Consider the following 23,759-nt stretch of genomic DNA (forward strand, 5'->3'; position numbering starts at 1 on the left):
AATGCGAAAAGAAATGCTACTCATGCTACTTGGCCCGTTCGGGAATGGCCGTCCATTGCGGTCCGATCCGAATCCGATGGGTGTCATGCGTTTGCCCTAGCGCATAACCACAAACACACGGAGACGGGGACGAGCAAAGTGGCCCAATGAGGGAGTGGGCCAGTTTCTTCACTCTCGCCCAACGAAATCTACATAAATTCTGAAAGTTTTTCTTAGGCAGCCGGAACCAAACACGCCACTCTGGAGGCCAATTGCTCCGAGAGATGGCTGCTGGAGTCCGAAAGCTATCATATTCTTGGTGCTGAGAGAGAGAGAAAAATTCAGAGGATGCAGGCAAGCATGTTAGCAATTTTCGATCTAAATGGCCTCGGATATAAATCTACCGGAGGGCCCGGTGCCGTACGTGCGGAACGGGCGGAAAACAGCAAAATCAAAGCCCACGCTATCACGGGTGGCTGTGCGAGCTGAGCGCATCCGTTTGGGCTAGGGGCCTGGCTAGTGTCGGCTGGCGTGAGCCACCGTCCGGAAGATTGTGATTGGATGTTGTGGGCGTGGAAATGTGAAAATAAGAAAACTAATGCCCGGTGGGTGCAGGCAGGTAAGCAGCCACGTACGAGCAGTGCGCTCCGCTGCCCGCTTCGCGATTGCTGCATAATGACCGTTACCGAGACCATGGCTGAGCGTTCTGTGGTAGGAAAAAAACTCGATATGAAAAAAACCCCTTTTTATTGCACGAAGCGGCTAAAGAGGCGTATAAAATCACACAAACATATACTAACACACACACCGCAAAGACGATCGTACGATGATGCGGCGGAAGCACGAAACCGCGGCAGCAAACTTTTATTATCCCCGATAATGGGAAATATTTATGAAAATTTATTCATTGATTTTTTGCTTTATTGCCAATCTCTTTCCGGCTGCCCGACTTTTTACACACACACACACACACACCCATACCAGCTGCACCGACCGATAAGTCATGAATCGGATGAATGGGATGCCTTTCGAAAACGCGGGATGCCACATTAACGCGAAAACCCATCAGCCCTGTCAGACCTTCGCGTGATGGTCGGGGTGTGGATTGGGATGGTGGGGGGGGGGGAAAGTATCGGAAGAGTTAAGATAGAATAGCGCACACAAACAGTACGGCTGTTGGCGGTGTGGTGTTGAGAATGCAAAAGATTTCCTTTTTTTCTTCGTTCTTTTCATTCGTAAGAATCGCTTCTTTATGCCATTTTACTTCCACCTTGAATAATGATGGTGACACTGGTGAACTGCTGGCGTGCTCTCTTTTTCCCCCAGCCACCCACAGCCGGCTGCCGAATGGTGTGGACGGATCCGACTGCCGTCCCTTCTTCTTGTCGATAAAACTCCGTTGGGTTGGGTTGGGCTGTGGGAGCGGGTCGGAATAGTGATTGGTAGCAATTAAAAAGGGATTGGCACTCTCCCATCCATACTTTGGCTTTTTTTGTAGTACGGGTATTTTTTGTTATGGCTGACTAGCAATTATAATCTGCCATAATTGACGTCGTCCGAATGAATGAAGCTGCGGGCACCCGGTACGTTCCAATTTTATTATCATGCCAGTACCGTTTGAGCTACGCCGAGTGCGACTGCAAATAGGGAGGGCGGCAGGTGCCTACGCTTTTGTACCGAGTGTGAGGAATTTTCGAATAGAAAATTGTGGAATTTTATGTGGCAGCAAGGGAAGGTAGGAAGCATTAAAGCTTACGCAACGAGCAAAAAGTACGCCGTTTGCTTTCGTTTTGCTCGTTTATCATCACCTTCTCTTGGAGGCGAGCGAGAGAGCACCAGCACTAGAGCGTATAGATGTATGCGAACGAGCAGGCTGGATTTGCATTTGCAGTTACCGAGGCAACAACCATGTGGGGGCATGGCTTGAACTTCTGGTACTGCTACCGGAGCAGCAACAGCAATTAGTAGTCGGAACGGAAGTCAACTGCCGGCAGGGTTATTCATTCGGCGCTTCCTGTTTCGCCTTCCCGTTCGGGTACACGGGCGGCTAACCCTCGCTTTTATGCTTAACGAGGTGGCAGTTTGATGTTGCACTTGCAGTGGGGAAGTTGTTTTTAATACGCGAATCCTCTTCTTCCAGCATCATTTTGCTTTACTCACCGCACAACGCACCGCGGCATGCGGCAGGCCTACGTCGACGGCCATTGATGCCGCAAAGGCAGTGTGAAGTGCAACGTTTCTGTGCAACGACTGTGCACAGACAGGGTGCAAGGAGACCAGGGCGGCTTTTGAAGAGATACTCTTCTGCTCGCTTTTGTTCGCTACGATCTTCTGCGGCCTTCTTGTTCAGCAAACACGGCGATGACACGATGATAAAGTACCGTTGAAGTGCTCGCCTCTATTGCCTGCCCGCCTGCTCTTCTCATCGGCGATGCAATGAAGCGAACTGCTTTTATGTTTGCTTAACCGGTCGTCACCCGGGGGAAGGCTACCCGTGCATTGGCGGTGGCTCATTCGCTGCCGATACCTTGTATACTACCCGGCTTTCGCAAAAGGCGCTGGATATGGAAGTGGAGCAAGGTGGCCTTTTTTAAATATGTAAAAGAGTAATCCTATCTCTCTCTCCCTCTCTTGCTCTTCCGTCTATTCATTGATACATACCGACAGACAGCTAAAAGAAAGGGTAGTGTGGGTGAATGTGTGTGTGTGTGCGGTATGTCTTAATTACTTTCATGATTAAAATAGCATGACTTATGGTTTGCCAACCGGTACAAAAGGATTGATATAATGAATCTAGTTACACATTCCTGTGCAGGAGCCGTGCTCCGGCTGCTAGTTTTTTGTGGGTGGCTTTGGAGAAGGGAAAGAAGAAAAAAGGCATTTTGGTTTGAGCGTTGGAATTTTAGCTCCCATTTCCGGAAGCAGCTCCCCGAGAGAATTTCTTGCTCTGGCCGAACCGTTGCGGTTTCGATAGAATGGTTTGCATCGAAGTGGTATGGTATGCGCATAAGGTTTACTCATTCGGTACGGCAAGTTGTGGTTGGCATTTGGGGGAAGCAGGGCTTGAATTGAGTAATCTCATTGTTTGTGAATGATTTATTGGCTAATTTTGGGCACGATGTGTGCAAAAATAATCAAGCTGTTTGAGTGTTTGAATCGTTTCAATTGAAATGGTTAAAAAATGTGTTGAACTCGTTGAAAGCTTTCAACTTGGTTCTACACAGAAGCAAAGGAGTTACTTTGCTTGAATGGGTTTCTACAGAACATACATCATCGGTTTTGTAATAACACGATGAAGTTTACAATTGTTAAATTAAGAGTAAATAAGACGCCACTCATCTATTTAGTTTGCAAATAAACGAATCGATTAGCTTCCAGGTGTAACAATATTCCCTTATATATTGTTTCAACTCCGGTCCTCCGCCTTCAACTACTGCCACTGGTCGTCCAATCTGACGCCAATGAAGACAGTTTTATTGATGGAGTGGTTCGCAAACGGGGCAACAAGCACCGGACGTTTTCAACGGTTCAATCATTCTCCGTCCTCGCAGCTTGCATCAGTCTGGCCTGTCAGTTCGTACGGCTAGTCGGAAGCGGAGTTTGACCCGAAGGTGTCTCTGATTTGCCGATAATCTTGTACAATTTTGCTCCTTTCCGTTGTTTTTTTTTGTTCATTTCATCCCGGTAAACCTCCAGCCGGGCCGGAGCCGAGAGACGACAGATTGTCACGTTTTTGAATGAGGGAACGGGTTTTTCTTTTTGCATCCCGCCTTGTGCATGTTTGCCCTTGCTAGCAGATGGTTCAAACCGTGTCCAATGTCCTGCCAATCGGTGATGTTCAGGATACGGAATGAATTTGCAAACGATCGGTGCCGCCCGGACGTTCGTGTGAATTGTGTCGAATCCACCTAGCGAGTGGTAGTCGTTGATTGAGGTTGTTGCTATTTTTTTTTGTAACTAAAGTTTATAAAACACAGTTTGACGTAATCAATACAAATGCTCTGAAATACATGTGAACGATAAGCAGAGTAAAAGTTAAAATGTCAAAAAACCATGGCATTGAGTACATATATTCCCGAACTGAACACCTTAAGCAGCTCAGAAACAGTGCTTGGCTTTGTTTCGCCGTGTTGTGAATTCACCGCAACCACAACAAAACCAGCCGCACTTCGGGTGTACGGTTGCGGCCAATCAACCTGCCGGACACGTTCGACATTTTTTTTCTCCTTCCCAGCAAAACTGATGCGCTTCCGTTTCGTTAGGACACTTTGGCGTTGTCTAGCAAGTTTTTAGGTGGCGAAGCAGTAGAGGGCGGCTAGGCAAAGGCATCGCGGGTGGTTAATGGTTGAATTTTGAAAATGACGGCAATATCGCCCCGAGTGGACGATTGGGAGCGTTTAGTCGGCGAAACTGGCAGTGGAAAAGTGTGAGAAAAAGACACACACAGAAAAGCGAGCGAGGGAAACTAGCCGTACACGGTGTAGCAAATAGACGAGAAGGGCGGAAAACACACTGACACTGGTTAAAGGCTAGCAAAATCGTTTTGTAAATTGTTTGGTGGCCAACGGTTGCAAGCGGGAAGGCGTGGAAGGAAAGGAAAAAAAAAGTATGCTCCTAACACAGACCGTTTGTTGTCCGGTTTGCTGTTTGGAGCATGAAGTTAAAACGTCTGAGTCTGAAATTGATAGAAGGGCGAGTCGGGTCTCCTTGCCCGCCGCTTCCTTTGCCGCGTGTCCGAGCGACATCATCGTAGCGCTTGATGAGCGTTAGATGAGACGCTTCGCTTGTGTAGGTTCGATGCTAGGGTTGTTGGAAAACAGTGAAAAGGTTTAGCTTTTTTAAGCGCTATCTCTCCCGTTGTAGTTGTCGTCGCCGCTCGCTGCTGGACGCTGGAATGGTGGCTGGTCGATTGATGCAAGTGTTTCCCCTGTGCCTGTGTGGTGCGCTCATGGGGCGCTGCAAAGAAAGAAGAGACGGCTTCCTGATTGCCAGCGGCACTATTGATAATAGCGATCAGAAGCAGCAACAGACAAGCGCTGTACAGAGTGCTGCTCGTAGCGGTCCAGTTAGACGGTCAGTGAATGGATACGTTTGTACAAACCTGACAGAAGATACAAAACGGTTTCAGCGTCTCTTCTCCCCGCTCCGTTCTCCGGCAGCGGGTAGAATGAAGCTTGCTTTTTTCCCTTCTTTATGACTTGTCTTTATTTGTAGCGAATTTGTTCAACCCTTCACGTGTCCACATCGATTCGTCGGGGCGAACATGATAAAACCGTACCCAACCCAACCGTTTTGTACGGTGGCGATAGTGTTGGTTGGTTTAGATGCGCTAGTCCCATCCGGTGGATGCCCTCGATACCCCAACCCATAAACTCCTCGGTTCGTAGCGCTGTTACACTTACTGCTGCTTCTAGGATAAGCGTTTTTATGTGCTTTGTGTGTGTGTGTGATGCCCATTCCTCTGTCAACTAAACCCAAAAACCGACCGAAAATGCATCACAAGCGCGCCACATACGCTCGGTGGTTCCTCGATGGACGGGTTTTTTCCGGTCGGATGAGTCGCCGACGGTTGACGTGTGCCGCCCCTGAATACCGCTGAACATCCCGTGCCACGCGTGAGACTGTATTAAGATCGGTCCCATAAAGATAAGATTTTATTGAAAACGTTGCTATAAAGAAATTATTTGATGATTTTAGATATTGAGAAGTGAAGCCCGACGCTCGGGAAATGGGAAACTTCTTCAGCCGGGTTAAGTGGTTGTTTGATGTTGTTTTGCCTGGGCATTACTTTTTTTTTCTTCTTCGTTTTTTGATTACGATCTTCTAGAGGTAGAGTTTCCATGGAGTTCCATACCGTGAAATAAGTACCGTTCCCTGTCAGCGATTTGCTTTGGCACCGAATTCTAACCCATTTGCTAAGCGGAGGGAACGAAATTGAGATTGTACGGCAAACATGCTACGGGTTGTGGACACGAGAAAGAGAGGTAGAGAGAGACGGGAAAGAGGAGCGCAAATTGCCTCGATCCGATTGCTATCTCACTGTATAGACGATTGACCACGACGTACACACACACATACTGCGAAATAGAACATGATAAACTTTCGTCCTTGATGGGGTTCTACCACCCATGCAAACTCCACATGGAACTAGGGGCAGACAAACCAAAAGGAAGGGTTTGGATTAACCAACTTGACCAACTTTTGCACCCCCAGAAAACCCCTTTTTTCCTCCCGAGAGGGAAAGAGCTGAGACAAGCAAGAAAACCGGACAGAATGGAGCAAAGGAGAAGCGATCCGTTCGTTCGTTCGATGGTTCGTGCCCGCAAGTCGATCCACTAGATTAGTTTGCGTGTGTATGTCGGTAACGTGGAAGAAGGCCTGAGGTTCCTAACCAATGTTTCGGTCTCCTTGAAACGTCCGCGAAGGATTGACGCTTGCTTGGGCTGCGTATGTTTGGTGGGCTGCTGGAATGCTTGGTGCCAGTCTGGCACTGAAACACTGAGGAGACTGAGGAGTTCCATCAACAAATGTACATGATGGGAGCACGAATCTCTTGCTTTCGCTACCCTTCGCTTGCCCCTTGGCCCCGGAAGGCTCGCCACGCTGGAAGTCCACGTGGAAGATAAATAGAGAAGACATTAATTGGCATTATGAGATTACATCGCCTCCCTTCCACTGGGCGCTTTTGTTTACGGGGAACTTATTTAGCGAAAATGAGAGGTATTAGTTTCGGTTTGTGAAAATAATGACCCCAACCGAATCGGTTGTCCGAGTGCCAGAGGACGACCTCCAATTGCTGGAACCGATCGGACATTTCGTCTGACGCGCACTGGGATCGTTGGGTGTGGGGTTGAGTTGAGTTTGCCCGCTGCGGTTTGGTGTTGTCTCCACGGGGATGACCGCTTAAGCCACCAAGGGTTTTGCCAAGGCTTCGACATCGGCGCTAGTCGCCGGGTGAAGGATTATGGTCCGGGTCAAAGGAACGAGCCGTTAATTGTAGGAGAAGTAATGTGACGACAGCACCGATATGATGCGTTTCATGAACGATTAGGCTAGGGCCGGAGGAGCACAGTTTGTCTGCCCCGAAGACGATGACAGTTCGCACACGCTCTAGCTGCTTCGTGAGATCCGTTACGATTGGCAGTCGAGAAAGTTTCTTCCCGACGGACAGACACAAATACACGAGGATCAATGACGGGTCGGGGCTTTTATCTAATGAAACACATTCTTCGATGAGTTTGGGCTGGGTTTGTTTTGTTGCCCCCGCGGGTGAGCTTGACGATAAGCGAAAAAGCAATTTCCCGCTCCCGCAATCGGTAGATTGTTTGGAGTTAGACACACGCACGGACGCTCGCTGAAGCTTTGAGAAATTAATGCGCAGCTCGGGTTATACATCAAACCCCTTTAAGCGAGATGAAGACGTGTTGAATAGTGCTGTTTGCAACAAAGACCGCTTTATTACCATTTTCATTTGTGTTCACACCGTGTGCTTTGGGTGGAAGGGAAGCTGTGGAATGGACTACGCTACAACGAATCTTTTGTGTGTGTTTGTGTGTCCGATTGTGTAAAGCGTTGTAGGAAAAAAGAAGTACGCCTAACTACTTCTGGCGTGCATTGTTTATTGCACAAAACAGCCGAATGTTGCTGCCACTGACAAGTGATACATGCCTGCGAACGGAGCAGTGGATATGACCTCGTAATGAGTGCTTTAGTATCTTGGAGTTCTCCTTTTCTATCCCTGCCGGAAGTAGCACCGCACAGGCTGCGAAATTATTCCTCTCGAATGTACACCGGGTACTTCCGTTTGCCAACCAACAAGAGGTTAGCGTAACTCCATGGAGCACAATATACATTCGTGCGCACACATGTGAAGCAGAATAAAGCACAACTCGGGAAAGCATTGGGATGTGGATGTGAGAGGAGAAAGAATAGCAAAGAAAAAAAGCAAGATTCCCTAGCGGTAGCGGTTGTACACTGCTGTGTGGTATGGAATCAAGATTCGCACCTCACTAGCTAGGTTGGAGATTTGGGAGGATAAAGCCACCAAAAGGATCTCGGGCGCAACTGTTCAACTTCCGTCAGACGCCACTAGCTTCTACTGCACACACGTAACTCTACACGGCATTCTAGGTCTGTTTTTTTTTCGGTGGCTCGAATTGTGTCGGAAAGACGTGCCCACGGTGAAGACTAGTGCCGTCTGATACACCATCCACAAGACATTCTTGTGTTGTGTGTACCTACTTCAACCCACACACACCGCTACGCCGTTCATCCTACCCGCGCCGGTCTAGCTCATTCTGGATCCGCATCCGCGCCAGGTTACGGTTAATAGTATCATCGCATCAGCGCATACTCTTACAGTGCAATGCGGATGCTTTCTTTATCTTGAATTGGTTCTCCATCGCCCGACTTGATCCTTGGCTCTCTGTTGCACCAACCGGCAGAACAGGAATATTAAATGACGCTCAAACAACAGCACCAAGAACAGTGTGTTTCTTGAAACGCGTGGTGAAGTTTTCGGCATCCTCTCATCCCTCCCCCCAACCCCACAACTTGTAAAGAAAGGTAAAGCCAAAACGGATCTGATTTAGTTTCCGGACGGGGAGGATAATATCGCAAAAGCACAACAGCGCACCGGCACCAGCATCACAACACTTCAGGTGAGCTTTTGTGAAGCATGCCGGGATTGTTTTCCTGTGTTTCGGGCGCACAGTGAGCACGGCACGGCAACGGAAAGTTCCGGTGCAGGTGGGGTTGTGCAATGTGCAACTTCGTTCCGGAGCAACGGAGATCAAGTTGACAGTCGGATGAAAACAGGTGATAACGGGGTTAAGAGAAAGGAAAGCGCGCGATTTGCAGACAAGAAGCGGAATAGTGTGGGCACAAAATCAAGCCCTGGATGGAGTTTCCACAATTCTGCAAAGGGATAACACACACACACACACATACTGCTTGTGCCCTGGTCGAGTAGAATGTACCGAGCGGGGGTTTCGTGCCGAGTTTCATTTCAAGCAAAGCAGAAAGTATTTTCTTGTAAACGAACTGGCGCACAATGCATAAACAATGAGCGATCGAGGGTCGTTGGGTGGTGCGCGGTGGCTGCAACTATTGGTGGTGCAAGAAGCAGCAATACAGCGTTAAATCCCGGGTGAACACAAGGAACACGTTCAGTGGGCGAGTGGAGAAGGTTGCACGGTGTGCTCAGAGATGTCAGATAGACGGTGTTGTTGGTTCTCTCGGCTCGGTGCAAGAGTTAAGATTTTCGTACCGGTGCAGTACCTGCTACTACTGAAGTGGGGGCAAAACCCACACAAAGATTGTTTATTAATTTTGCGCTGTGTGTCATGATTGGATAAAAGGCTTAACGGATCGGCACGATCGTTGTGTTAAGATCAATATATGTTCATTAGTGTAAATGGCTTTAGATAGAGACTTCGTTGCATCACGTGCTCATCGTGCAGGTGATTAAGTGCTTCCAGATTGTTATTAATATTCGTTGTGTGTTTTCTATGGCGAAGGATGTAGATTGTAGGTCTACAATAGCTGGAATAGGCTCCATGACCAATCGGCTACTACATAATTGGAAGATATCATGAGACTTTAAGCTCTAGGTGATTGCGGATACTTAAACTATCCCTTTTTGGGAGTGAATTTAATTATGTTGCTAAGAGTTGCAAAGGATCTTGAAAGATTTTATCTGTTCGGAACGTTCTTGTTCGTTATCTAGAACCTCCACGAAATCAATCGCGAAGAAAGATATATTCAACGAAATGATACTTGCCCAAAAATATGCGATCAACTCAAACCTCTTGAACATTGTTGTGGTTGAGCTTTATTCTTCTTTGCTAGGATTCTTATGGTTTTTATTTCCTCAACGTTTGAATTTCCATATTTCCGATGCGGATTTATTGGAACATTTCCACAGATTTCGGTACGTACCGGCAGCGCTCGAGCGAAGAATGTCGCATCTAATAAACATCAGCAAGCAAAAGCCATAACTCTAATGAGCAGCTAAAGCAAAGCTCATCCAAAGCGAGAAGCTACGGCAGTCATCCGCGAATGGTGGTCGTAAAGCTTACTACCAAAAAGAAAAACGAGAAACGAGCAAGAAGAGAGAAAATAAAACGAATAAGAACATCATGCTATCAGTTTACCCGCGCTTACCCATATTAGCTTCCCTGTCCTTGCCATGCACGACAGCATTTTATGAGCGAAGCATTCCGGCGGAAGAATTAGAATGTGCCGCGCGGAATGCTTTATGATTTCACCACCAAGCTGAACGACGAGCAAGAAGTAGCGTGCAGCAACAACAAAACAACGCAAAGCCCCCAAAAGAAACAACATAATTCCGCGTAGCGTTCTGGCGGTGTGTCAGAGGACGGATTTTGTACGTTCCGGAAATTTGTTCGCCGTTCTATGTTAGATCAAGCGGTACGAGGCACGTGGGAGATGGGAAGATGGGAAAAGAAGGTGAACGAAAAAAAAAAAAACAACGGTGATGGAAAATGCCAATCATTTTCACTCGAGCGCTTGCCGTCGTTGCGCTGCGAGGCAACATTTAGTTAAACATGGCAATAAGCGGGGCACGAGGGCGTCAGGATGTGCTCTTTTCTTGGCCGTGGTTGGCTGCCGCACAAGACGGAAGCAAACGGGAGCACCGGTACCGGACACGGATGGGGTGGGGTTCCATGTTCTATTTGAAAAGCTTTAATCACATTACACCTTCAAATCCCGGTACGCATGGCACAGGGCGACCCGGGCGCCTGTCACCTTTAAATACTGTGGGGCCGTGCGTTCCGGGAAGTGTTTTTTATTTCTGCACCTTTCTTGTTTGGTGAGGGGCTGGGGCAGGCGGAACGTCCCGCTTATCCTGTGAAGCAGAGTGGCTCAGCGGTACGCAGGTTAGCCCATGGTGTTGCCCAGGGATCATAAGGCATCATGTTATTAGTGTCGTAAAGTTGCTCCGACCGGCTTTCCGGCGCCTTCAAAACGGGTTTCGCCCAGATGGATGGACTGATGGATGCTTTACCTCACTCTACTGTTTCTGGCATGAAAAAAAACCGGTCGCTATTTTTGCAATGTATGTGGCCGCCTGCTAAAGCTCGAAACCGTCCGATTCAATTGAAACTACCTTCAATCTGACAGGTTACTTCTGGGGAGAGCGGGTTTGCCCGAGGAAGAAACAGGAGCAAAGGTACATGAGAACCAAGAAGCCCGAAAGAAAAGAAGGTTGGCTGTGAGGCTGCTCGCTGCCAGTCACCTTTTTGAGTGTGTGTGTGTGTGTGTGTTTTTGTGTGGCTTTTCTCTACGTCTGTGTGTGTGTGTGTGTTTTAGTCGATCTCTCGCCGGGGAAGCTGATGAAGTCGACGAGCTCTCGTAAAGACAAATCCCTTAAAAGCCCTCTCATACATATGTTTTTACGAGACAGACCGAACATCACGCGTGGCATATACCAGAGTGTTCCTTGGGTAACCTTTTCTTAACCCTTATAAAACAGTAGACACCGACGCCGGCAGTAAAGGGAGGTTTCCCCATGCCACGTGAACTACGCAACAGCCGTATCCTTTGGGCGAAACTCTCAGGCAACCTTTTGCCCCTCGGACGTTTCAGTGGAACAGAGCGATGGGGATGGTGGACAGGTTGGGAGACTTGAAAATATCTTCCCCCCAAGCTCACTCCAGGAGGAAGACAGATTGAGATGAGCAACGACGGCGAGGAACTTTCGGTATAAATTTATTAAAAAACAAAAGACGACAGTTTCGAAGAAAGTTCAAAGAGGGCTTCGTCCGTTCGGCAATGGCACGGGAGCGAGGGTTTTCCCCGATTGATGTGGGCTGCTCTAGCTTGCCAGCTTAACGATCGGCTTCCTCAAAATTTGATACATTTTGATTGAAAACCCCACCTGTTCCACCACCTCCCTGGACAAAGTCAGATCAATTTGCGACGATAATTATGACGAAAAGCGACAGCCACCTGTCAATGGGGTAAAAAAGATGGTTCTTCTTCCCCGGTACAGGTGTGCCATTAGCGGGTTGAGAGGAGTTGATGAGCGGCAGCGGAGGGGAGCAAAATCTCGTCACCTTTTCCTAAGCGGAGCTGTGAGTGTTGAGTTTCGAAGCCCAGTTGCTAGAGTTGTTATAATAATTTTGGGCCCTTTTCGCGTGACCTTCCTGGCAGTGGCAGCAGCAGCAGCAGCAGCATCGTAGAAGCATTCGGTTTCTCAGTCTTTTGTTTGATCATCCGGATCATCCGGCCGGATAAGCCGGGTGCTTACGGGCAGTTGACAGTTGACGTAATGACGTGAAACGATCCACTCGACGCCTTGGTTGCGCCGTTGGCGCGGCAAACCGCTTTGAAGCCGCCTTTTCTAGAATTGTTTTAACATAATTGAAAACATTTCATCATTCATTTAAGAGAAGCACACTGTTCGCCGTCTGCTACAATTATCTAGCTAATGTTTTGTTGAGGCCGGGCTGGCCTAAGTCGCTAAAAGTCGCCCCGCTTGCGGCTTTCTCCCTTGCAGTATAAACGATATTGCCCTGCCCGTAAATGTTCTCCCCACCAACAGAAGCCTCCAAACAGACCGCGAAACCTTTTTTATGTGCGCGGGCGCCTGCCGAGCGGAATCGCTTGAATCGCGGCACCATGGGCTTTATGGGCAAACTTAATAGAATATGTTTTACGGTCCCTTGCGGCCATAAAGGAATAAAAGCATAATTTACTTGCAATAAAGCGCGCTGCATCACCCTCCCAATTCCCGTTTTCGCTCACTCTCGATCGACAGCTTTTCCATGGCACCGGCTGCCGACAGACAGACAACGCGGCACCGTGATTGACATGTTCCCGGTTCGTGCGTGCGTTGGCCGTGCAAAGGGAGAAAGTTTTTTCTTTGCATATGCCCAAAATCCCGCACTTCCCGGGGGCACGGGCAGGAAATGTGAAAAATGGCCATCCAAGTGATCCACTCTCGCTCTCGAACTTCATTCAATGTTTCGTTTACCGCCCGTTTGAAACTGACACTGCCGGACGGGGGCCAAATGGGACAACCATTTTTCGCTTGGTGGAGCCATTTGCTCCCTCTGCCATGGGGGGGGGGGGGGGGAGAGCGGTTATTTTGTGCAGATTGTTGTCGGGGCCCGTTGTTCTGTTCCGTCGCTCCGTAAATCTGTAAAGCGCATCCGTTCCTGGGAGGATGAGAGTAAAAAAAGAACACGGTAAGCTGGAAGGAAGAATCCACCCCGAAAAGAACACGTCCCAGTGTCCGTGAAAGTCATTTATTCAAATTAAATTTCACGTCCACCCAGGTTGAGCATAATTCATATTTATTGTTCAACTTTATGGCCTCTGCTTCGGCGCCTGAGTGTGTGTGTGTGTGTGTTTGTGGCTTCTTTGGGTTGGCATTTCGGCACGGTGTAGGCTATAAAGTTTGAGTCCTAGCGGTGAAAATCGTTGCTCTAGTAACGCTTTGGCCAAGCGTGTTGCTATTGGTTTGATACAGACAAAAGGGATTTGTTTTTTTTTTGTAAAAAAAAACTGGCATAATGTTGGAAGGTGGATTAGACAGTGATTGTAAGTGGTTGGTGGGTCCGCCAAAATCCAATAGGTCACGACACTGTGATTTGGTAATTTTAAAATTATATTATTTTCTTGCAGGCTTGAAATACTCAATCAGAATCGCAAATGCATCCCATTGGATTCAATAAAATGATTACCACACATTAACAGATTATCTGATAAAAATGAAAAAAATAGCAAGACTACCTCTGCATCAAGTAAAACACCATTCAAGAAGATCATTTGAAATCAGATTGCAGATAAAAAGCAAAAAAAAATGCAGCACATTACATACAGCATATAAATTGAATAAAAAGGCAATCAGTCGCACGAGTACAACCCCTCCACGCCGCTCGTTCGAATGCCGATGTAATGTTGCAACAGAGTTTTAACTGCGGCAAAAATTGTCATGTTACGGGAAGAGAGACACATTTGTGTCCACTGCCCACCAGATGATCGTTATTTATCTCTTCCCTTTGCTTTGCAGCCTCTCGGGGGGTGTGTGCTGATCGGATCCAATGGCGCCAGTTGATATCTGTAATTTTTCGCTCGCTTTCGTTCCCATTGCATGCCCTCTGTGTTCGACAAAGGCAAAGGGTTAGAGCGATGAGCTGCGTGGAGGGTGGATGCAATTCATACAATTATTGTTTGAGCACAGTAATTCACCACCGATGGACACGCGGGATGCAGATAATGGGGCCGATTGTGTAATGATGCTAGCTGATTATATGTTCGCAACGATCTGAGTGAATTTTTTTTTTGTGCTGTCTACTTTTCCAGGAGCTTTTATTTCCTCCCCCGGCAACATACACTCCTGCTGGGGGAGTATGTTGAACAAGCGTTGACATTTTTGTTGCTTTCGTTCAACCTTTGCAGAGCATGAGGGAGACACACGATATTACACAATAATCGATACAGTATTGTTGATTCGGTATGTTCTTTTTTCTTTCCTTTCCAGTGTGGAATCTGCGTCTGGGAAACGCTCGTGTATTATAATCGTTTTATCATCCCGTCTGTGCGTGAGTGAGATTGTGCGTTGGTGGTTTGAAGCAATAAAAACTCACTTAAGAAACAATCGTAATCGATTGAAAATTCAACCAAAGCATCCGGATACCGCGAGTCTATCGATGAGTTGGTAGTAGCTGAAGGGTAAAGGTAAGTAGACACACACACAACAACAGCAAAAACTCACAATCTTTCGGTCTTTGTTCCGGTGGAGATTTGTTTAGCTTAACAAGACCAAAGGGAAGAGAGAGTGAGAGAAATGGGCCGGAGCATGCGAGATCGGAAAAGCCCTGCCTGCCGATCTCTGCTTCCTTTCGCATTTAAATAAATAATGAGAAAGGATCAAGAAGGCAATCCAAACAAAAGGAAGTGTAACCCCTTTTTTAATATCATCCGTCGGAAGGTCTGCCGCTGGACACCTTCAAGAGTGTTTCGATTGCACCCTTTTCTCCCTCTCTCTCTCTCTCTCTCTCTAGTCTCCTATATTTTTTCCTTCTTCTCCAGTAGCTTGCGGTGAGTGGGGTGCAACACAAAGGAACGATTCCATTCTCAATCCCTTTTTCCCGATCCCGAGAAGCCTGAGACCTGTCCGGAGGGTACGCGTGACCAATCTGGGCTTTTGTTTATTGTAGGCCCGGATTTTTGTTTTCTGATTTTTGGTAAACGAAACCGGACTGGCGGAAGGTTTTTATTTTGTTGTTGTTGCTGTTGCTGTCAACCGGTCGGAAAATCCGGACCCATATTGCCCCAGACCCAACGGGTAAATGGTTCCGTAATGGTAGATCAACGCCCGGAAGAGAGGACATCCTCATTATTGTGTGAGCGTGGGTAAACAGCTCGCGGATCGGGGCACATGAAAGTGAATCCGTTCGCTTTGCTTTGCCGATTTTGGCATCGAGTAGAATGGCGTCATTCGTCACTAGCTAGGTCGGGAACTGCACAGTAAATGTGGCAACGGAATCTTCTGACATGAGAGGAGGCGTGAGAGGCGATTTTTTTATGTTGTTGTCTACGGCTACTACCCAAAAGCAACCTGCTAAGGACGGAAATTAGTAGGTAATCAACTGAAGAATGGCAAAATAAGCAAGACTTTGGTTAAATGGAGGGGAAAGGGGCCCTTGACCCACGGTGCGATCATCTAGTGGAGAGTTTTTTTTTTCCATTCCATTTTGTTCGCGACCGAGCTAGTCCGCCCCGATCAGGGTCGAGTCGTATTTAAATGGACCTATTTCAACATAAGTCCCTTGGGACGGGACTTCCGTTTCTTTTCGTGCAGTTTTTTGCGTGCGTTGCTTTTGTGTAAGTCGTCCAAATGCTGGATGTGCTGTACTACGAGCGGGTGGAGGTATGGTGACATGCCTTGCTTATTTATTTGACCCAACGGAAAATGAGAAACTGGGCCGAGGGTCGAGCCAGCGAGTAGCCATATCGGTTGTTCTTATCTTTCTACCAACGAGTACTTCTAGCCGGCTTCCCGGGCGCACTGGTTGATCGGACTCTTTTTTTTTTCATTTCATTTCATTGCAATGCTGTTATTTCCCTTTTCCCTTTTCCGGTTTCGTTCCCCGCAAAGGGCACGGACACGGCTTGAATAATGACATCAAACGAAACATAAAAATTGTCCACTACGGAGCAGACGGTACGCGCCATCCAGGAGACTGGCATGTTGAAGGTGGCTCAGAAATGAATTACACCAGCACGGGGATGTATAAAATGGGGGAGACGGAATGCTGACAGAAGACGAACGGTGAAGAACCCAACATTAATGGGGTTACCTATCCTGCTGGTAGCGGATTGTTAGGAAAATTAGGTTTTGAATCTGGCACAGCAGTCGTGTAGTGTAGGTGATGGTGTATTTTTCATTCCCAAGCGGTGGGTGGAAGGGACAAATCACAGTTCATGACACCATTATTAAGATGGGCGAAATAAATCCATTTTAGTGCCGAAAAGGTTAACCGTAAGGGGAGGAGGGTTGTGGATTAAAAAAAAAAGAAGGTTGAGAGTAGGACCCTTCAGCGTAGTTTATTTGAATTGAAAAATTCGTGGAATTGGAATCGTTTCCTCTTAGGTGACAATTTTGCTGTAAACCGTTTAGAAGGAAGCATAAGCATGAGATATTTTCAACATCGAAAGGTTGGTTTGGAAGCTGTTCTTTTCCAGCTATCATATTCTGGTATAGGGCATTACATCTTGTTTGATAAAGATTACTATCTGATTCGATACACATTCTAATTGGGTACGCTATCTATACGAAAAGTCCAACACTATTCTAAGCAATTGATTGCCACGGGATGATTCAAGTTCTTTCTAAATCGATTAGTCACAATCAGAGCAACTCAAAGCTCATGATCACTGCACACAGATCAGCCGGATAATTGGCTTACCAAAAATAAACAGTCTTATCGAGTAGTACAGTGCGTCCAATCGCCACCACGAAGCGGAAAGAAAAACTCCACCTTCGTAGGAGCTAAGAATCGAAAATCAATGAGCTATTTCATTTTCGTTCGCCATTCCCCGGCTTGTCGAACAAGCCCGATCGCACTCCTGCCTGTTCGGAACACTTTACGTGCAAGCCTTTCTGCCTTTTGCCAGTTCATTGTTAGTACTGTGGAGCGCAAATGACGTGAGGCAAAGCAAGTGCTTCCGCTACGGTGTGAGACGTGCGCAAACCCTTCGAGCGGCTTTGTCGCCGGTCATCCTGGCAGCTCGGCAGTTGGATGGCTCTCTCCGGGAGAGCCGGGTCTACCCCAGAAGGTGAAGACACAGGATGCAAAAACATTCCTCAAGCGCACATTGCCGGCACACGTTCGGTGGCCATTTCTTCACTTCACTAAAATTCCTCATGCAAGCGTCAATCGTCTTCAGAGAAAGATAGTCCTTTTCGAGCAAACAGCTTGCTCCCTCTGTCCGCTGAATGTGCTTCTGGGATGGATGGAACCATCGCACGATTCCATCCTTGAGTAGCATCGACATAAAAAAGAAGCACCTTCAGCAAGTGAGCAATTTGTGGATGCCGTTAGGGAAAGTGCGTGTATTGCTTGTTCGTTTGCTGTTGTTGTTTTTTTGTCGTTCTCTGTTCTCCTCATGCCACATCAAATTGCGAGCCACACCTTTGCCTAGCCTGGTCGGTACGTTTGCTGGCAAGACACACAAGCGTGGTTGATTCTTTGCCGGTTCGCCGCAGGACTACACTATCACTGTACTCTGTCGGTGAGTCAATCTATGTCTTGGGGTGTTCGGGCGAGGGATGAAGGATCTCTGTCGAAGCAAAATCAACATTCCTGTGTTCGTTTTGGTGGTATGTTTTATTTGCACACCTTAGACACACACACACACACACACTCACGTACGTGGAGAAAATGCTTTGAACGGGAAGACGTTCCCACCAGTCCATCATGGTGTTGGTGGTCCCAGTTTCGGAAGGTGCGCTACCGAAGAGCTTCACGATGGTGAGCTGTTTTGTTCCAACCAAACAGTAGTGTGCGGTGAGTTTGATGCTCTGTTTTTGTTTGACTTGAAATGTGGTTGTATTTTTTTGTTTTCAGACTTCAGGCTTCTGAACAAACTCCCTTTTTAAAGCAGTCAGCATTCGGTGCAGGTGGTGGTGTTAGAATGAGTAGCATTTCTATCGGATTCCAATTGCATTAGTGGCTGTGGTTTGGGGTAGTTGCAACTACTTTCAACCATTAATTCTCCAATGCGGTGTGTGAGTGAGTTGCTGCAGCAGTAGTTTGTTTGGTACGAAAAAGTGATTTACAAACAACTTTCTCAATCAATTAGCAAAGCATAATTGAGTAGAATGAGAGCTTAATAGGAGCTAAATGTTAGGGAAAATGGGCAACTCAGCAATTTCTTCAGCAACGAATGCTATACACGTTTTCATGGTTTTTTCCTTAGGGAGAAATATTATTTTTTATATTTGGTTACTAGTTCAAGTGTACGGGTTCGAATTGCCTGTTTCCTAATCAGTTTAAAGCGGTATTTACTCTTCATTAATCTAAGCCGCTCTGAACATAATTCAAGATGTAAATCTGTTTAGAGATGTTTATACATCGGTATTTATCAATAGAGTTATTTAGAGATAGTCAGCTGCTAAATTTAACTACCGGGAAAATTACTTCCATGTTTCGGTTAAAGAGAAAGGTATACTCAAACAGTTTTAGCCTCATTAAAATAAAAGAAACATTAATGTCATTTTAATTATAGCAAATAGGAGCCATTCGTTCTAATAATAACACCGATCGATGAGCTGTTCTTTATAAAGACATGATTACGAAGGTTATTTTTGCATGCCAAGTACTCCAAGAAGCTTTAACACAACAAACAATGTTAATTAGCCGGCACTTTAGGCACTGAATTCGAAGCTAATGAAGGAACAAAAAATAATTGTATATACCTAATAGCGATTTCCGGAAATGATCAAAGCTACTGGAGGGGGTTTTCACCGAAAATGGAATAAACTGAGAGAATCGTAATACATTTTACCAAGTGAACTTTTTGTAGCTTTAATGCGCACAGTGTAATTAACTTGTACTTTCTAAACCATCCTTTAATCACTGCCCAGCCACACAGCCGGTATCTTTTTCCCCACTAAGAAAACTTTCTGTTGGCACATTTGCATTGCAACACGATACTCATTAGTGTGTATCGAACGGTGCTGCTCCATTCTAAACATCCCACCACTGCAGTCATACAGGGCTTCGGCGAGTGGGAATTAGAATTGCTGATTAGCTGCCTGTGAATGTGGGGTGTGTGTGTTGACTTAGCAGCTTGAAGTTGTTGTACCAACTCGGTGTCGGTGGGACCGGTTGTGCTTAAAGCAAACCACCAACAAATGCTACCTAGCTCATATCTTTGTTAGATGTAGATTTAACGGATGCAGAGCCGGACTGTTTCACCGCCGATTGCTGCAGCTTCAATTTAGAAGACACTCGGGATCAAATGATCGGCCCCATCCCACCGTCTGCACTTGCTGCCCTTCTGGAAACCTGGAAAGGATAAACTGAACGCATAATTAATAAGATTATAGAAAACCGAAGGTAGCGAAACTAAACACGGGCCCGGGTATTATTAGGATCGCATGTTAGCGCAAGGGGACGTGTGAAAGAAGGACAAAGGATGAACATGGCCGGTTGACCGGAGTGTTCAAGCTGTGTTGTTGTAGTGGATTAGAACACACACAGAGAGAGAGAGAGAGAGAGAGAGCGAGCGAAGCGGCTTCCGTGTTCTTGGGCACGCTGTGTGTATATCGTACGGTTCGGGCCAGCACGTTATGTGTTGCTTTTAATTACCATCGAACGAGGCTATTGATTCGATTAGCGAAATTAGTTAATGCGCTCAGATTACTGCCCTTTACCCTGGACTTTGTGTATGCGTTCATGTGTGTGTGTGTGTGTGTGTGTGTGTGAGTGTGTCTAGTCCTGTGACCTCTGAGGTGAAGTGAATTAAAGCGGTTAATTATTTGTTGTGTCCGGTAACGTGAAGCGCAGGGAAGCGAAACGCCGGCATGTAATGAGCTCTTCTTAACACGTGATGCATGATCTTGGTTGAGGTGGTTCACTACCATCAACCATTAATCAGGTTAGCTGCAGCTGTAATTGATGGATATTAAAATTCTGCAGACGACGAAAACTCCTCGACTCCTCGCAAATGATATTGAATTAGGTAAAATTTGTTCGTTAAAAAGGCTAATTCGAGCATCTTACGCTTACCAGCCTGATTCTGATTAATAGCATCCATCTCAGCAGAGTGTAATCGAAGCTTATCGATTGTTTAATCAAATTAACGAGTCTGTACGCCTTGCACTGTGTCCACGCAGACGCAGCACCTACGGTCTATGATTTGTTTCCTATCCTTAGCAATGCACGCAGCACCGGGCCGTTTCATGCGAAGGTGATAAAATTGTATCGCACCTTGCCTCAATTTATCGGCAAAGAGATTTCCCCAAAACAAGCCAAAACCACCCGCACACGGCTGGCACAAGGGCTGTGCTGGCCATTTTTCCCCCTGGTGCGGCATTATCGGCACCGTACGACACCTAGTTACGTAGTATCTTGCTCTCGGCGCAACATTTCCCCGTAGGCGCCATTGTGTACCACTGTGGTGAGATTTTCGGGATGCGCCACCGTGTGCCATTGTTCACCGTGCTGTATCGGCCGTTCCGAGCCAAGGGCCCCTGCGTAAGAGTAGCGGGTATCAGGAAGGGATAATAATAAAAATGAAGCTTAGCATCAACAGCCTCCCAAGCACACGTAGTGGCACTACATTATCATCTCAACATCGAGGAGCAGCCGTGCTTTGTTGCTTTGTTGTTGGGGGGGGGGGGGGGGGGGCCGAACGGTTTGCTTCAGGTGGGCCGAAGCGGTTTGATTCTTCCGAGGGCGTGTACGCGCCACCGTTACACAGTGCTTGACAAGGTGTTAGCAGCGGGCAGAATTATGAAGCGTTCGCCCACAGTAGAGAGAATTTGTTGGGAAGTATGTAACGTTTCTCTGACCGGCAGCAAAGGCAGAAAATAGTGTACAAAGTGAGCACTAGTACGGGCAAGTGGCAAGAGTTTCGCATCTTGCACACATCACTGTACGCTTACACAACATTGCGATGTTGCCCGCCGGGTGTGTAGGCATATATTGCTCCGTAGTGCTGGTGCTGTTCATCGTTTAGCCTCCGGAATGCTCATGCTTCGCAACCCATAAAAGAGAAAGAGACCAGAACCGTTTCACAAGGTTGATGTTATTGTTTATTTACGATGCCTATCGTTTGCGGTGTGCAAAATATGAACAGCTACGGCACAAATGCTCATGTTGAAGACAATGTCGAGCACCTGTTTCGGCTCGGCGGCGCCAAGCACTCGCACTCATCTCGGTAAATGGCTGTGAATGTGTGTGTGTGTGTGTGTGTGTGTGTGTGTATGGTTGCGTTCGTAACAAGAGCTTGGCCCACAATGGGTTGGCCAATGGGATCTAGTTCACTATCATTGACACTATTGCAATGGTGCGCGCCTGTTTGGCAAAGGGGTCGGGTGAATCCTGAAAATGAACAAATGTTGGCTGCCTGTTCCCCAAAGTTCTACCCCCCGAAAAGCAGGTTTAATAGAGTGGGAGGGTACACCAGTGCTCCAACCAACGGTGGTGAGCTAAAAAAAAGGAAAGAAAATAAACGGTATGAAATTTTTATGCACCAAATACTATCAAACGTCTAGCGCGCGGTGCACAAATACCGTGCAGGAAGAAATCGCTCGTAATGGTCGTTTCGTAAGCACGATAGGATCTTACCATCGGTACCGGTAGGGCTATAGATGGTCAGGATGGTTCTCTTTCGGGCATTGTTACCGGTGTACGGTGTAAGGTTACGCCTGCTTCCATGTGTGTGCGTTTGTGTACGGCTGTGTACAGCAAACATCGCGCGCAAAGCCTGTGCCGGGAACGCGCGTGAGTAAATCCGCTGTAAGAGAATATTATCTGTTAAGTAAGCTAATTTTACGATCATAAATGTGTGTGTGTGTAGGTGTATTTTTACAAGGGATTTTCGTGGCGATGGTGGTCGTTCCGCAACCGCTAAGACGCGGTGCGGACGACAGGGCGATAGCACACACACAGTCGTTTTCGATTTCCTGGGCCACTGCTATCATATGTTATGGTCGCGCATTATGCGAAGCATTGTGTAGGGGTGGAGGCAGCTCCTGGCAAGGTGGGATTGTGGGTTAGAGCGTGTGCGGTGAACGCAATGTGGCACGGTCGCATTGTGCACGTACTGTTGCGTAAAAGGAAAGCAGGTTTTTTGCCTGGTTCGATTCGTTTTGCTGCCATGTTGTAAATAGTTTAGAAATTGCTTTGTTGAAAAGGGAAACCATTTGGATAACATAGACTCTTACAGTGTAATAAGGTTGGCACAGTTTGAATATTTTATGTAACAAATTTTATTTGAATCACTGGAAAAAAACCAACAGATTATTACATTCTAAACGGTGGCAGATTGTGTTTCGTTTCATGCATTAAACTGAATAAATTTGTCGCTTATTTCGATCAGCTTTTAAATTAAATGCTTTATTTAAATCAAACAGTTGATGACTATAAATTGAAAGCTCATCCGAAACATCTCTAATCCCCAATATTCATGGGAAGAATCAAATATTGGTACATTCATAAGTAAATGGGATTTTCTCCTGACAAATTCCTTTGCTGTTTGGGGGTTTGTGAGCTTAGCCGGCGCAATCGTAGCTCAACCAGGAGTTAACAAATGTCCCTACCTTACCCATAGCAGATGGCAAATTCCATGCAACGAATCAAAATCGGATCTCGTTGCAATCTCTGCTCTGCTCGGAATGGAATGGATCGCTGTCGTTCGTTTGGCTACGGGTTTACAGTCCCTTCCCCACATTCCACCATCTGCCTCACCTGGTACGGCGGTCTGCCCATGGGAAAAAGGTGATTCATACCAGTTCCGTTAAGCCAGCCGCTACCACTACCGCCCGGTAGACGCCGCACCGTGGCTGTGCTTAGTCGAAACGTAGCAGTAAACGAGTCGGGATCATCTCAAAATGCCGCACATTTGCAACAAGCAGCAACAGCAACAGCAAACAGGGACGGTAAATGTGAAACTTTGGTATCTTCGGTTTGCTTGCCATCAATGGGTGCCCCATTATTGTACCAGCGTAAAACTTGCCTCATTACGCGCGTTTGCGAGTCAGCCGAACCGAAACCCGCCCGGCACCGCTCGCTCGGTCTCTGTTGCCGACGTTGCTGTGCTGTCGGGGCCGGCCCCGCAAATAGCCCAAATGGGAGCATTAAGTAAGGGTCATAAAGGCAACCAGAGCAACCGAAAGAAAACGGCATGATGGGTTATCGATGTGTGAGGGCAGGGAAAGAGACAATGGTTGTCCCCGATACAAACCCCCCCCCCCACACACACATACACACGCTGACAAGTTTATGAACCTCGGGAGAAAAGCAAATGGTGGGAGCAAACACACGCACATACACGCCCGCGTTATGATGGCAGCGGGGAGCGCGGAAAACCGGATCTTGCGCGGGTATTAGCCGGGGCGGGTGGTTTATGGGTAATGGTCGCATCGTAACCGAGAGTTACGCTTTATTTTAACTAAAGATCCACCATAAGCCGCTCCGCTCGCTCGCACCGATAAACCGGCGCGTCGTTTACGGGTGTGCGTGCGGATTTGCTGTAAACGTTAGCGTGCACGGGACGTTGGAAATTGGCCGTGG

At 47.1% G+C, this 23,759-nt stretch overlaps 1 protein-coding gene across 4 annotated transcripts in view; it reads left to right on the forward strand.

Annotated features, from left to right (window-relative positions):
* The window catches only part of LOC121588621, a 179,063-nt gene that overhangs the window by 82,704 nt on the left and 72,600 nt on the right, over positions 1 to 23,759 (forward strand). For all 4 annotated transcript variants that reach the window (XM_041906745.1, XM_041906748.1, XM_041906747.1 and 1 more), the window contains exon 3: positions 14,492 to 14,688. The gene's annotated coding sequence lies outside the window, so the exon portion shown is untranslated. The remainder of the gene's footprint in view (positions 1 to 14,491; positions 14,689 to 23,759) is intronic.

This window comes from Anopheles merus, chromosome 2R (assembly GCF_017562075.2).
Source record: "Anopheles merus strain MAF chromosome 2R, AmerM5.1, whole genome shotgun sequence".
Lineage (NCBI taxonomy): Eukaryota > Metazoa > Arthropoda > Insecta > Diptera > Culicidae > Anopheles > Anopheles merus.